Below are 13,642 nucleotides of genomic sequence, written 5' to 3'. Positions count from 1 at the left end.
CACCAGGTGACAGAAGCTTCTGTGGCTGTTGTGTTACAGATGTGTCTACAGGGAAGACTTCTCCAGCTTCTCCAGCTGCTACCTTGGATGCTGCACTCAAGCCCAGCTCCCGTCACAGGGGTGAGTAGTGTGTCCCTGCTGACCCCACAGGCTGAACCCTACTTTTCTGGGATCCATTCCTGGGAAATGGAAATATTTTTCTCTAAGGTGCTCCAACAGGGAAAATCCAAGATACAACAGATAAGATATCCCTGGAACCATCCAAACAGATGAGGCAAGAGCTGAAGGAACTCCTGCAGACAAGAGAAGGTGGGTGCATTTCCCTCATGCTTCCCCTGGGACTCAGCAGCTGGGAGCTTTGGCTGCACATCTGGACACGCCGTGCCCGGCACAGCAGGAAGGGATCCCTGGCAGCCTTGCTGCCCCGCTGCTGCTTTCACGCCCTGCAGGGCTGTTTCCCAGCCTGGCCTGGCTGCAGCTTCTGCCCAGGCTCTGTATGAAGTTATTTGGCATCAGCTGACAGGCATCCCAAACTGTAACACACCCTGAGATCCCCCACAATATCCAGCCCTGCAGATTAGGAATAGGGTGTCTGTTTGGAGGTAGAAGTGCTCTCATCATGCCACTGTAACCTGGCCATTTTCCTGCTCCATAAATTTCACAAATATTACCTCTGATGCCACCACCCAATTGGGAACAGCTCCATCTGATGCAGCTGTCTCCCTTCCTTTGTCAAGAGATGGACATAGTGCTTCAGTGGAAGGTGGCATTTCTTGAAGGAAGCACTCCATCTTCGGTGCCAGCCCCTGCTGCCGGAAAGAAGGCAAAGCCAGACACGGGCACAGGCACAGCAGGTAATTGCTGTGCCGGGCTCAGCCCTGGCCGGGGCTGTGTGGCAGCAGCTCTTCCCCCAGGGCCTGCCCTTGCCCAGCCCGGCAGCAGCCAAAGCTGGAGGCGCCTCGGCTTCCAGGCCTCTGGAGCTGGTTCAGAGCCCCGGGGAAACGGGACTGGTGCAGCAACGTCCCTGGCGCTGCAGCTGCTGCGGAGCTGGCCCTGAGTGCCCAGAGGCCCAAGGCACAGGAGCAGCCCCGAGCGGGAGCCCTGCCGCCAGCCCAGGGCCAGAGCCAGCCCTGGCTCTCGACTGGGCAGGGGCTGCGCTGGGTCCTGACAGGGCCTGACCCTGTCCCCTGGGGCTGGAGGAGCTGTCACGGGGCAGGGAGGGCCAGGGGTGGCATTGGCTGCTCAGGGATGGCTTTGGCCCGTGTCCCTGGCAGCAGCCACTGCCCAAGCAGCTGCGCTGCCCCCGGGCTCTCCTCCCGGCCTGCTGGGCTTTGTTGGCTGGCACAGCCTGTGCCAAGGGCCGGCAAGGTGCCTGCAGGCCCCAGCTCTGGGGGAAACAGAGAACGTCCTGCCCGTATCCAACGTGCTGCCAGCTCAGCAGTGCAGCACAGCACGGGCTCACACTGCCCATTGCTCCCACAGATGCAGCCGGCACCACAAGACCTGTTCCCAATGCCCAGGGTGGCCTCGGAAGGGGTTTCTGTCAGGGAGCAAGCTGCTGGCCAAGGTTAATGGCAGGCCTGCTTCTTTCGGAGATTATCATTATTTTATGCTGTGTCTGAATTTGGAGTTACTGGATGAGAAAATAGTGTTTTCGACACCTTTCCCAGGAATAGGTTCTTATGAAAACCTAATGCAGAGAGGAAACATTCCCAGAGAGCCTGGGGTCGAGTTGTTGCCAGTCCATGATTGTCCAAATAACTCTGCTGAGGGTTCTGCTGCTGCTGATTTCATTCGTTGGCCTCTCAATTGCGGGGCTGGCTCCCACTGAGGCTGCCTGGCCAAGAGCAGCCCCAGGGGCACAGGGCAGAGGCAGAGGGAGGTGGGGAGGAGAAAGAGCAGGGCCGAGGTTGCCTTTGAAAGGCAGAGGCGCTCTGGGGCCCGCTCCTGGCCAGGGACCCTGCCCAGAGCCGTGCCCTGCTGGCCGGGGCCTTGAGGGGCAGCTGTCCAGCTGGGCCCAGCTGTGCCAGCAGCTCCAGCCGTGCTGGGGAGCCTTGCCAGCTCTGGGCCCTGCTGTGCACGAGGGTCCCTGTGTGCCACTGGCAGCTGGGGCCTCAGCCACCTCCTCTCTTCACAGGAGCACCTCTGGACAGGAGTCGGAAGACGGTGGCTGCACCTCACACCCAGACAGCGTGAGCTGCTCCTCCCACAGTAATAACGGCCTGGACAGCCCTCTCAACTGTTCTGTGAAGGGAACCCAAGAACAGCCATCTACAAGGAAACCTCCTACTACCCTGTAGATCCCACTGCCGCCTGCTCTCCCCATGGGTCTCCCCAAGATGCCTTCATCCCTTTTTTGATCTCCCTGCATCCCATCCCAGCCAATTCTCAAGGTCTTCTGGAGACCCCAGGCCCAGCCGAGCACCCTCCAGCCCATCCTGAGACCAACACATCCCTGCCTCTGCCCCTGAGCTCCCTGGCCTTGCCCTCTAAACAACACTGGAGTTAAGCCCTGCTGCCCCACCAGGGTAGGCGATGGCCCCTTCTTCTGTTGCACTACAGAGATGGAGCTGCCACCCCAGTGTCTGGGTGGTAGCAGCAGCAAAGCCCACCCGGCACCAGCACTGGCTGAGCTCCGTGCCCAGGGGCAGCTGGGGATGGCCACGGTGTGGGCAGGCAGGAGCCAGGCAGGGGCGGCTGTGCCCAGCGGCAGTGTCTCGATGGGCTGGGGGAGCCCGGGGGCAGGCAGCAGTGTGGGGCTCCTGAGAACAAGCGACCCTATTTTGTCTTTGTTTTTCATTTTTAGAAATTTGTCTTTAAAAAAATATTTTAAATATTTTTTTTACTGTAGAGAGACATCCCTAAATATTTATTCCCGTGTAGTGCAGTAGTTAAGGACTTTACAAAGTAATTTTAGAATCCCGAAAAGGCAACCGTATTTTTTCTGGACTTCTAATTTTTAGAAATATTTAGAAATATTTCTTGCTGAGACAATTCAGCACATAGTTCGTCCCTTTTTCTAGAATACATTTCTATGTTGGAAAGTAGTTTTGCAGAAAATAATTTACCAATATACAATAAAATATAAAGTGGCATTTCAGTGGTACTCTTTACTCTGTGAAGAACTAAGACACGCTAAGACAGCCAGCCTGCTGCAGAGGCAAAGATCTTTTCCCACGGGAACTTTATATCTAGTCACAACCAAGGCACATAAAACCTTTTCCCAGATATTTCCTGGGATTCTTGACCAGCTCACCTCTTAGTTTTCAGAGGCAAACTTTGAGCACAGTGGGAATCTCTTCAAGTCACCATCTTTGCTTCTGCAAGAACTGCCTAAGTTCGAGAGCAGGGGCTTCTCTCAGCTTCCTGCTGCCCCCGGGCTCTCCTCCCGGCCTGCTGGGCTTTGCTGGCTGGCACAGCCTGTGCCAAGGGCCGGCAAGGTGCCTGCAGGCCCCAGCTCTGGGGGAAACAGAGAACGTCCTGCCCGTATCCACCGTGCTGCCAGCTCAGCAGTGCAGCACAGCACGGGCTCACGCTCCCCATTGCTCCCACAGATGCAGGTGGCAAAACAACACGTCTTCCCGATTCCCAGAAGGGAATTGGTTTCTGCCAGGGAACACACTGCTGGCTAGAGTTAATGACAAGCCTGGCTTTTCTATGGCATGCAGGGCATTGGGGGACCCCTGTAAGGATGGCACTTGGCCAGGGTCCCTCATGAGGCACATGAGCTGGAGGGGGGGTTTTGTAGGTGTTGGGTTTTGCAGGAAGGCATGCAGGGCTTTGCGTCCTTTGTAGAGTGGTGCACGGGGCTGGGGTTCCTCGTGAGGTTCTCAGGGGATTTGAGATCTCTTCTGTGGCGTACAGGGGACTGGAGACATCTGTAAGGCTGGCAGGGGCTTGAGTTCCTCGTGATTAACATGGCGGTTTAGTGCTTGCCGTCAAGGCCTGGAGAGGAGCTGAGTCCTTCCTAAGGTGGGCAGGAGGCTGGGCTCATTTGTGAGGCACACGAGGCTGCCCTGGGGTCTCTGCATTGGTGTGCATGGATTCTCTGTGAGGCACACAGGGATATTTTGGGGTCTCTGCTGAGGGGTGCAGGGATCCCTCAGGAGGCAGAAAGGAGTCTTGATGGTCTCTACTAAGGTGTGCAGGGATCCCTCATGAGATGTGCAGTGGGGTTTTTCATCTCCTCAGCGCAGGAAAGGGCCACTCTGGGTGGAGGCTGTGCAAAGTGGGCAGAAAGCTTCCTGCCAAGCCTTGCGGCTGGCAGGCTGGCGGAGCCCATCCTTGGGGGTCGGGCGGGGCCTCTGGAGCCGCCGCGCCCTTGTCGGGCAGGTCCCGGCCCCGGCGGGGAAGGGCCGCGGCCCCGGGCTCCGGCGGCGCTGCCGAGCAGCGGCGGAGGCACAACAAGGGCCCCGCTCCGGCCTGGCCCTGTGCTGCAGCCGAGCACAGGGACAGCCACGGCCGCTCCCTGCGCCACAGGCGGCACCGGGGCTGCAGCTGAGGCCGTGCCTGCTGCCACTGAGGAAGGAGCTCCCTGCAATGCCGAGTTCCTAAAGCACGTGGGCAATCCAGCACGGCATGGAAACGCTTCTGAACTGTGCTCCCATGGGTACTGGGATCGAGAGATGGATTGACTGGAAGTCCTTGCCAGTCACAGTGTGAAGATCATGCTGCATGCTGGAGGCAGCTTCTCCATGTCCCTTTCCTGAGAGAACAATCACGCATTAGCAATTGTGGCCAAGAGCAGCCCCAGGGGCACGGGGCAGAGGCAGAGGGAGGTGGGGAGGAGAAAGAGCAGGGCCGAGGTTGCCCTTGAAAGGCAGAGGCGCTCTGGGGCCCGCTCCTGGCCAGGGACCCTGCCCAGAGCCGTGCCCTGCTGGCCGGGGCCTTGAGGGGCAGCTGTCCAGCTGGGCCCAGCTGTGCCAGCAGCTCCAGCCGTGCTGGGGAGCCTTGCCAGCTCTGGGCCCTGCTGTGCACGAGGGTCCCTGTGTGCCACTGGCAGCTGGGGCCTCAGCCACCTCCTCTCTCCACAGGAGCATCTCTGCAGCTTCACAAGATCGGCCAAAGATTTCCATCAGGGAGACCTGTACCTGTACCTGCGCCTCTCATCAGCCATCCCCAAGCCATGTCCAACATCCCTGCCACAGCTGCATTTTCAGCTTGTTGCTAGGGACATACTGCCACCACCCTGAACAGGAGCCTCTGTCCCCAAAGTGCTGGCCCTGGTGTCTTTTGCAGTGAGTAAGGGAGTGAGGGAAGCCATGACAAACATTAGCAATGTCCGTTGCTTTTACTGTGGCCAACTTGGACATTTCCAGAAAGACTGTCCTCACCTTCCTGTTGGGCAATTTATTAACTATGTTCCACCTCCTAGGCCTCCTCCTTTCCAACAGCCCTATCAGCCCACATACAACTTTCAGCAGCAATATTATCAGCCAATCCAGGGAAACGCTTGGCAGAGCGCGGGGCCACGCCGCGGGACAACAGCAAATTACCGGCCTTGCCTGCAAAGCCCACCTCAGCTGCCAGCCATCCAGGAGTCCCCCGCCCCAACAGGCTCCTCGCAGAGGACCGCAGTCATGCGGACGGACTCCGGTTCTTCCGCAGAACCCGGAACTTTCCCCCAAGCCTCCGACCAGTGTTAGTAAGTTCTGTCCATCTACTTTTCCCTGACGAAGATCTAGTTTGAGTTCCAGCTGGGTACCTTGAGCCCCCTTTCCACCCTCAACCAACTACAGTCCTGCTGTTTGGGGACAGTGAACACACTCCAGATCAGGTAAGTATATTACCAGAAGGTGTGACTGTAAATCCAGGCAATGAAATTACTGTGTCAGTTGTTTGTTACAATCCACCATTTACATTGTTAAAATTTTCACCTTTTGCACAAATGTTAATTTTAACCCGCCAGGATTCAGAGGTTGAACCTGATTCAAATTTTGATGCGTTTGCATGTCACTAGATTTGTAAAGACAAACCCCTGATTGATTCTTGTATTTCCAAAAATGGGAAATCCATTGAACTTCATCTCATGGCTGAGACAGGAGTGGACGTTACTATCCTCCCCAGGGCAAAGTGGCCCCGCGACTGGGCGCTGGTGTCCCCTTGTGGCACAATCTCCGGTGTTGGTGGAGCTGTCAATTCCATGCAAAGTCCTCATCTGGTAAGTGTAGAGGGGCCCGAGGGGCAAGTCTCCACCATCCGACCATTTGTCGTGTCATCCAATATCTCCCTATTAGGCAGGGATGTTTTATCCCAGTGAGGTGCCCGCCTTGATATCCCTGACCCCAAGTGGGATTTTTAGCATGGGCCACTGCAGAGTGAACTTCCCCACCATTGAATTGGAAAACCAATGTTCCGGTGTGGGTGGATCAGTGGCCCCTCCCATCAGACAAATTAAATGTGCTCATCGAATCAGTCGAGGAGCAAGAACAACTCGGGCAATTAGATCCATCAACTAGCCCATGGAATACCTCAGTTATTGTCATCCCAAAGCATGGCAAAGACAGTTGGCGTCTGCTCCAAGACCTTCAAAAAATTAATGAGGTTATTGAGGATATGGCCCCCTTCAGCCTGGCCTCCCCTCCCCTTCTATGCTTCCCCAAGATTGGCAGCTTGCTGTCCTTGATATCAAGGACTGCTTCTTTGACATCCCACTCTACCCAGGAGATGCCCCCAGATTTGTATTTTCAGTACCATCTCTGAACAGAAGTGAGACTTTTAAAAGGTATCAATGGGTATCAGTCCTCAAGATTGAGAATTTCCCCTGTGTTATGCCAAATGTATGTCACTCAGATTTTATCACCTGTCAGGAAACAGTTTCCTGACGCAATTATACTCCATTACATGGATGACATACTTATTTGTGCTGCCACCAGAAGTTACCTTAGTGCCCCTCTCGAAAAGACTGTTTCTACTATTGAGAAAGCAGGTTTTGTAATTGCTCAGGACAAAATACAAATGTCAGCACTGTGGAGATACCTTGGGTATCTCATCACTGGGAGAACTGTAACACCACAGATTTTTTCTATTAATGAACAGTCACAGACCCTAGAGGACATTCAACGCATTTGTGGGATCATCACTTGGGTCTGGCCTTTGCTCGGCTTGACAAGGCAAGAGCTGGCTCCACTGTTCTCCTTGCTGAAGAAAGACACCGACCCCACAGCCCCACGGACCCTGACACCAGAGGCAGAGGAAACATTGCAGAAAGTAGCAGAGGCAATGAGGACACAACAGGCTCATCGAGTCAGAAAAAACCTTACGATTGAATTTGTCATCCTAGGTAAGTGCCCACACTTTCATGGGCTCCTGTTTCAGTGAGACACGACACAGAAAGACTCACTCATCATACTCAAGTGGTTGTTTCTCCCACATCAGCCTGTGAAAACAGTGTCCACACCATCAGATTTGCTGGCAAAATTAATTGTCAAAAGTCGCCATCTCCTCCGAAGCCTCTCAGGCTGTGATCACTCATGCATTTACCTGCCTTTGAAGTTAGATCAATTGGACTCCTTGTTACAAACAAATGAAAACATCCAAATTGCTTTAGATAGCTATCCCGGGAAAGTCTCAATTCACTACCCAAAGCACAAATTATTCAATGATTCGTTCCATTCAGTTCCAAAAATTTTCAAAAGTCATCTTTCTATTAAAGGCACTGTCACAGTGTTCACTGATGGGTCTGGCAGGTCCCACAAATTGGTATTTACCTGGAAAGACCTGAACACTCAAAAGTGGGAATCTGATGTTCAGACCATTGATGGTTCTCCCCAGATTGCGGAGCTTTTTACAGTTGTGAGGGTCTTCAGGAAATTCCAGCAACCATTTAACTTAGTGACTGATTCATCTTGTGTTGCCGGGATAGCTGATGGAGCAGAGCATGCTCTGCTCAAAGACGTGCAAAACAAACAGCTGTTTTCCTTGCTTTCAGAATTCATCTGGCTCATCTCTCATCGAGAGCAACCCTATCATATTCTACATGTAAGATCCCACACTGACATGCCTGGCTTCCTTACTGAGGGGAACCAGAGGGCAGATGCATTGGCAATGACAGTCACCACCACAATTACTTCACCAACTTTACCTGACATTTTTAAACAAGCACAATTGAGCCACGTTTTACCACCAAAATGTGCCAGCCCTGGCACGTCAGTTGAAATTGTCACAAGAACAAGCCCGTGCCATTGTAGCCACATGTCCAAATTGCCAATCCCATGCCCTTCCAACAGTATTAACAGGTGTCAATCCTAGGGGACTGAATGCATTTGACCTGTGGCAGTCAGACATTACTCATTACCCTCCTTTTAGGAAATTAAAATATATTCACGTATCTATAGATACATTTTCTGACGCAATCTTTGCATCTCTGCATGCAGGAGAGAAAGCCAAAGATGTCACCAAGCACTTTAACATGGCCATTGCTACCCTAGGAGTTCCAAAAGAGATTAAGACAGATAATGAACCAAGTTACACCTCCAAAGCATTTCAAAATTTTCTCTCAGCTTGGGGAAATCCCCATCACAACGGCATTCCTCACAACCCTCAGGGACAATCAATAATAGAACGCAGACACAAAGAAATTAAGAAACTACTAGATTTACAAAAAGATTCTGCCCTTTTAATGACACCTCAAGAAAGACTCAGCAAAGCACTATATGTGCTCACTTTTCTTAATGCCATTCAAAAGAGCCAAATCCTCCAATCCTTTGGCATTTGCATAACAACACATTTGCCCATCTCAAAGAATGCCCACCTGTGCTCATCAGAGACCCTGAGTCCCACCAAATTAAATGTCCTTTTTCACTAATAACTTGGGGCCAAGGGTACGCGTGTGTTTCAACAGAAACAGGGCCGAAGTGGATTCCAGGGCACTTTGTCAAACCCTACCTGAATGCAAATCAGCCTGCTGACCCGCCCAGGAAAAGCCAAGCTGCATCTGATCAGCCAGACACCGCAGCAGATGCAGTCGTTTGGAAGCGTCGGAAGAAGAAGACCAGAATTCCCAACATTGTAGCACGAACTCTCATCCCAAAAAGATATTTTCCCCTGTCATATCTTGCTGCAGAACCCCTCCTTTCCTCCCCAACTATCCCTATCCCTATCCCTTTTCCCACATACCTTTCTCTCAACTTATCCCAGTAGTCCCCACACATCCCTTTCCTGCTTGTGTCCTATTATTATTAGAAAAGGGGGAGGGTGAGGAGAGTGACTGAAAGAGTGTACATAAATTTAATGTCATATGTTTCTCTTGCTATTTGCTGCAGCAAAATCACGCTGGAAGGCCACCCTGGAAAGAATGAAATTCAGTCGAGTGCTTTTCACTGCAATCTCCATTCTGCTCCATCCGTGGATAGCAGAAGGGTGGATGGTGCAACAACCTACAGAAGATGTATGGCTGACTCTGGCAAAAACTCTGAAACAAGATAAGATCTGCTTGTCAATGGGCAGCGTGGACAATCCTCTATCTACGTGCCTGGTGGGAAAGCCTCTGTTACAAAAAGATTATCCATATGCAGGGAAGAAACCAAATCCGGTTGATACCTGGGACACCTGGACAAAGATTTTACCACATGCCACATAAGAGCCTCAGGAGTTAGTTTTCTTGGGCTCTGCTCCAGCTACATACTGTGTTAGGTTTTTCTATCTACAAAACACACCCATCTGGCATGACTCTCCAGTCACAGGCACAGTAATTCAGAAAGATGTAACACCCAATAGCAGAAAGTATAATTCAGCCACATGGTGCAACTATACCTCTAGCACACCATCTGAGTCCAGTAATGTTCCCAGAGTGTCACCGAGAGGCGTGTTTCTTATCTGCGGCGACAGAGTGTGGGCAGGGATCCCATCAAAGATCAAAGGAGGTCCCTGCAGCCTCGAACAGCTGACTGTCCTCACCCCAAACACATCACAAATTATAAATTGGCAGAATCAAGAACGATTGGCACTCAAAAAGAAAACTTGCAGTCAATTCGACCCAAATTGTGATGACAAAATTTACGTTTGGAGCGAATCCAAAAGAGTCTCTGTGTCCATTTTTCTACCTTGGTACGCAGCTGCAAAGGCTCTCGGTGAAATTTCCCACCTGGGGTGTTGGCTCAGCCGTCAGGCCAAAGCTGCCTCCGCAGCCCTGTCAGATCTGCTCACGGAAGAAGAAACCACCAGGCACGCCACTCTACAAAATAGAGCTGCCATTGATTTTCTCCTTCTGGCGCACGGTCACAGCTGTCAGGACTTTGCTGGTCTGTGCTGTTTTAATTTAACATCTAAAAGCACCTCCATACATGCCAGCATTCAGCAAATTCGAAACCAAGTGCAAGACCTCATGATGGAGGCCAGAGACATCAATGTAGTAGGTAAAGCAATCACACAGTGGGGAATCCCCGGGTGGCTTGTACCAATTCTCAAAAATTTGGTGTGGATTTTAGTTGTCATTTTTATGATAATGGTTGCCCTGAGTTGTTTCAAAAGAGCATTGGAAAAGTGACTTGGAAAAATTTATTTAATAAAGAAAGAAGGGGGAGATGTGGGGGTCATGGGTGAGAAAGCTATCTCAGGAATGCCCTGGGAAAGCACCATTGTCTAAGTCAGGGAAAATTCATTCCTTTCCCATGGTTCAAATGCTGTACTCCCTTTCCCACCTCACTCATCCTGTACCCTTTGTATCTTTCATTAGTTACTCCTATGAAAACTTTTCCCCTCCCATCCCCCTCCATGTAGCTCTGTGCACAAAATCTGTAACTTTCCCCAGAGATCTCACACTCGCCCTGGTGTCCCTCTGCTGGTTGTTACCCAAACCTGCTGTCTCTCCGTTCCACCGTGTGTCCGTCAGCCTACCCTCGGTGTTTTCCTATCCTTTTTGGACCCTGCAATAAATCAGTTGAAATTATCCAGGACTCGAGCTGCCCTCCTTCTATCTGGTAAAGAGAAACATCTAGCTGGGTTCCACCGGGTCAAAATCTTGCCCCTGGCAACCTTTTTCTTATCAATTTCTATGACATCACACACAGTCCTTAAACACACACAGCCATCACCTATATACACTAGTACCGTTTATTGGTTGGTCTCTGGGTGGATCTCAAAGTGGCAAATGCCTTGGTCATTGTCAAGGCATATGTCTTGAGCACTAATCACATTACTGTCACAGATGAATCCCTGTTGTTCTTGAGCAATGCAAGGTTCCAAGTTTATGGTTTGCCATCTCCCCTGGATTTTCCAAGCCCATACCCTGTATTCTGAGGGGTATAATGCTGGCTGCTCGTGACTGAGCCCTAAGGCAGCAATGGTGTGAATAGCGTGAACTGTGCCATTACGCAGAGTGAGCACGAAGGCTGGAGCTGTGTTAGTGGGGGGATTATATGTAAAATTACCATGGTCCACCAAGACTGTGAATCTTTCTCAATGTCTGTAGCACTGCCCCAGAAAACCTTTTGCACTTCAGTTGGAAAGTGCCCTTCACTTCCTTCTCTTATGATTAAAGCAGCTGTTGACTGTACCCATAATTGTGTTTGCATATAGCTGAGGGCTAAAGATATGTTATCCTGTGCCCCCTTTAATGTGTCTGCTAGCAAGCTATGGTCTTGATCTTCAATATCTCTCCATTTCGGCAGCACCCTCGAGACTTGCCACTGACTATTTCCCAATGCCAAAAGAGATGACTGTAAAGGCTGTTTTAATTTTATTGGATGGCTAGCTGCTACAGCTAATTTGTTCATTAATATTTCTGAGTCAATCCTATTCAAAACCCCTAGCCCAGTCCCTAACATCTTGGTTAAATCCCTTTGCATTCTGTCTCTGAAGTGCGCTTGTTTTTGTAGCCATCTTGTCCATCCCTCGAAGGATGACCTTATGAAGGGGGAACAAGGTGGCTGAACTGGCGAGATAGTAGTTTGCATTAACAGTTTGACATGTCATAATTCTGGATTAAATAACAGTTGTTGTTGACCCGTATTCCTTATTATGTATGGGCCAATTTCATAAACTCTAGGTTCAAGCTTAAATGGCGTATTTTGGGTTTGTGCTTGAGTGCTGGGGTGGGTTGTAACAGGCTTAGCTATAGCATTTATTTTAAATTTGAAAGACAGCCCAATAATGTTGCAGGCCCAGAAGCAAACCATGTCAACAGTTTGTCTTAATGTGAAGTTGTGCCAACAGTCCAATTCATTTGGATGATTGCAAATCTTCCAGTGCTTATTTACACTGATTTGGGTTGCTTTACTAGAGGTAGTCCCATTAATCATTCTACACCCTATCTTAATTACCTCCCCCATGGTCCCTTGAAGTCACCACAACCTCTGTTTCTGCCACTGCAGCGTTTTTTATATTTGCTTTTTGCACATGACCACAGTTGTTAGGTTTAAACCTTTCAAATGGGAAGGTTTACCCATGGATCCGGTGTATTGAGTAAGGGCTTGGGACCAAGGCCATTCAGCATTGTTCTGGCTAGGAGTACTTTCTAATTTTTGGATGACAGCGATGATTGTAAACAACACTTCAGCACAAATCCCCACCCACCATGATGCATTCATTTTGTGCGGGTAAGTTTCAGTTTCAGTTTACCATCACCCGGTGTTATTCTCCAAGGGGCTTCTGGAGCTTTCTTAACATGGCTGTGGTGGATCCAAGCACTTTGTTCCTTAGTCTTGATTGCAGTGAAGGTAGTAAGGAGCACTTGGTATGGTCCCTCCCATTGTGGTTGCAGGGCCTTCTCTGTAAGAGAAATAACATATACATAGTCTCCAGCCTGCACATCATGTACTGATGCATCGAGCCCTGTACCCCGAGTACCGGGGGTACCTCCAGGCCGTCATGCTCCACTGGCTCCCCTTGGTTTCCACTGAGGAAGGAGGCTGGATTGACAATATTAGTCACCACAATGTCCACAGCATCTTGCTCCACCATAATAGCTTGGTATTTCTGAAATCGTTGTGGGAAAAGCCAATGTCCGCCTTTCACCTCCAGCACTGCAGACACCGTGTGAGACACTGGCACAGTCATTTTGTGGCCCAGGGTGAATTGACTTACCTCTTGGATATTCAGTACAACTCCTGCAGCAGCTCTGAGGCATCAGGCCAGCCTTTAGCTGCTGCATCCAATTGCTTAGAGAAGTAAGCAACTGGTCTCCGGTACGGGCCGAGGTCCTGTGCTAATATTCCTAAGGCCATTCCTTGCTTCTCATTGGAGAACAAGAGGAAAGGCTTACTCACATCTGGCAATCCCAGAGCTGGAGCTGACATGAGGGCTTTTTTCAGCTGGTGGAAGGCCTGCATAGCTTCCTCTGTCCATTGAATTTCCCTGCTTTCAGTTGCAATAAGTTCATATAAGGGCTTAACAAACAGTCCATAGTAACAGATCCATAACCTGCACCACCTCGTCATCGCCAGGAAAGTTCCTAGTTCTTTTGCAGTCTGAGGCTTTGGGGTCTGGCATATTGCCTCCTTCCGGCTTTGGCCCAGGGTATATTGTCCAGTACTGACTTTGTATCCCAGATAAGTTAATGTCTGTTTTACTGCTTGAGCCTTTTTCTTTGATACCCGGCACCCTTGGAGTCCCAGAAAGTTCAAGAGGCTTACTGTCCAGGCCACGCATGCTTCACTTGTCCATGTGGCTATGAGGATGTCATCTTTGTAGCAGCTTCGCTTCC

The 13,642-nt window shown here is 50.7% G+C and overlaps 1 protein-coding gene and 1 long non-coding RNA gene across 2 annotated transcripts in view; both read left to right on the top strand.

The window, feature by feature from the left end:
- The window catches only part of LOC135307549 (serine/threonine-protein kinase PAK 1-like), a 437,852-nt gene that overhangs the window by 114,032 nt on the left and 310,178 nt on the right, over positions 1-13,642 (top strand). The window lies entirely within an intron of this gene.
- LOC135307054 (uncharacterized) lies at positions 33-2,594 on the top strand. The gene is made up of 3 exons (XR_010367795.1): positions 33-120; positions 208-309; positions 2,138-2,594. It is a non-coding gene; the product is annotated as an uncharacterized LOC135307054 (long non-coding RNA).

Source organism: Passer domesticus, chromosome 9 (genome assembly GCF_036417665.1).
Source record: "Passer domesticus isolate bPasDom1 chromosome 9, bPasDom1.hap1, whole genome shotgun sequence".
NCBI lineage: Eukaryota > Metazoa > Chordata > Aves > Passeriformes > Passeridae > Passer > Passer domesticus.
This window is presented reverse-complemented; position numbering and strand designations above follow the sequence as displayed.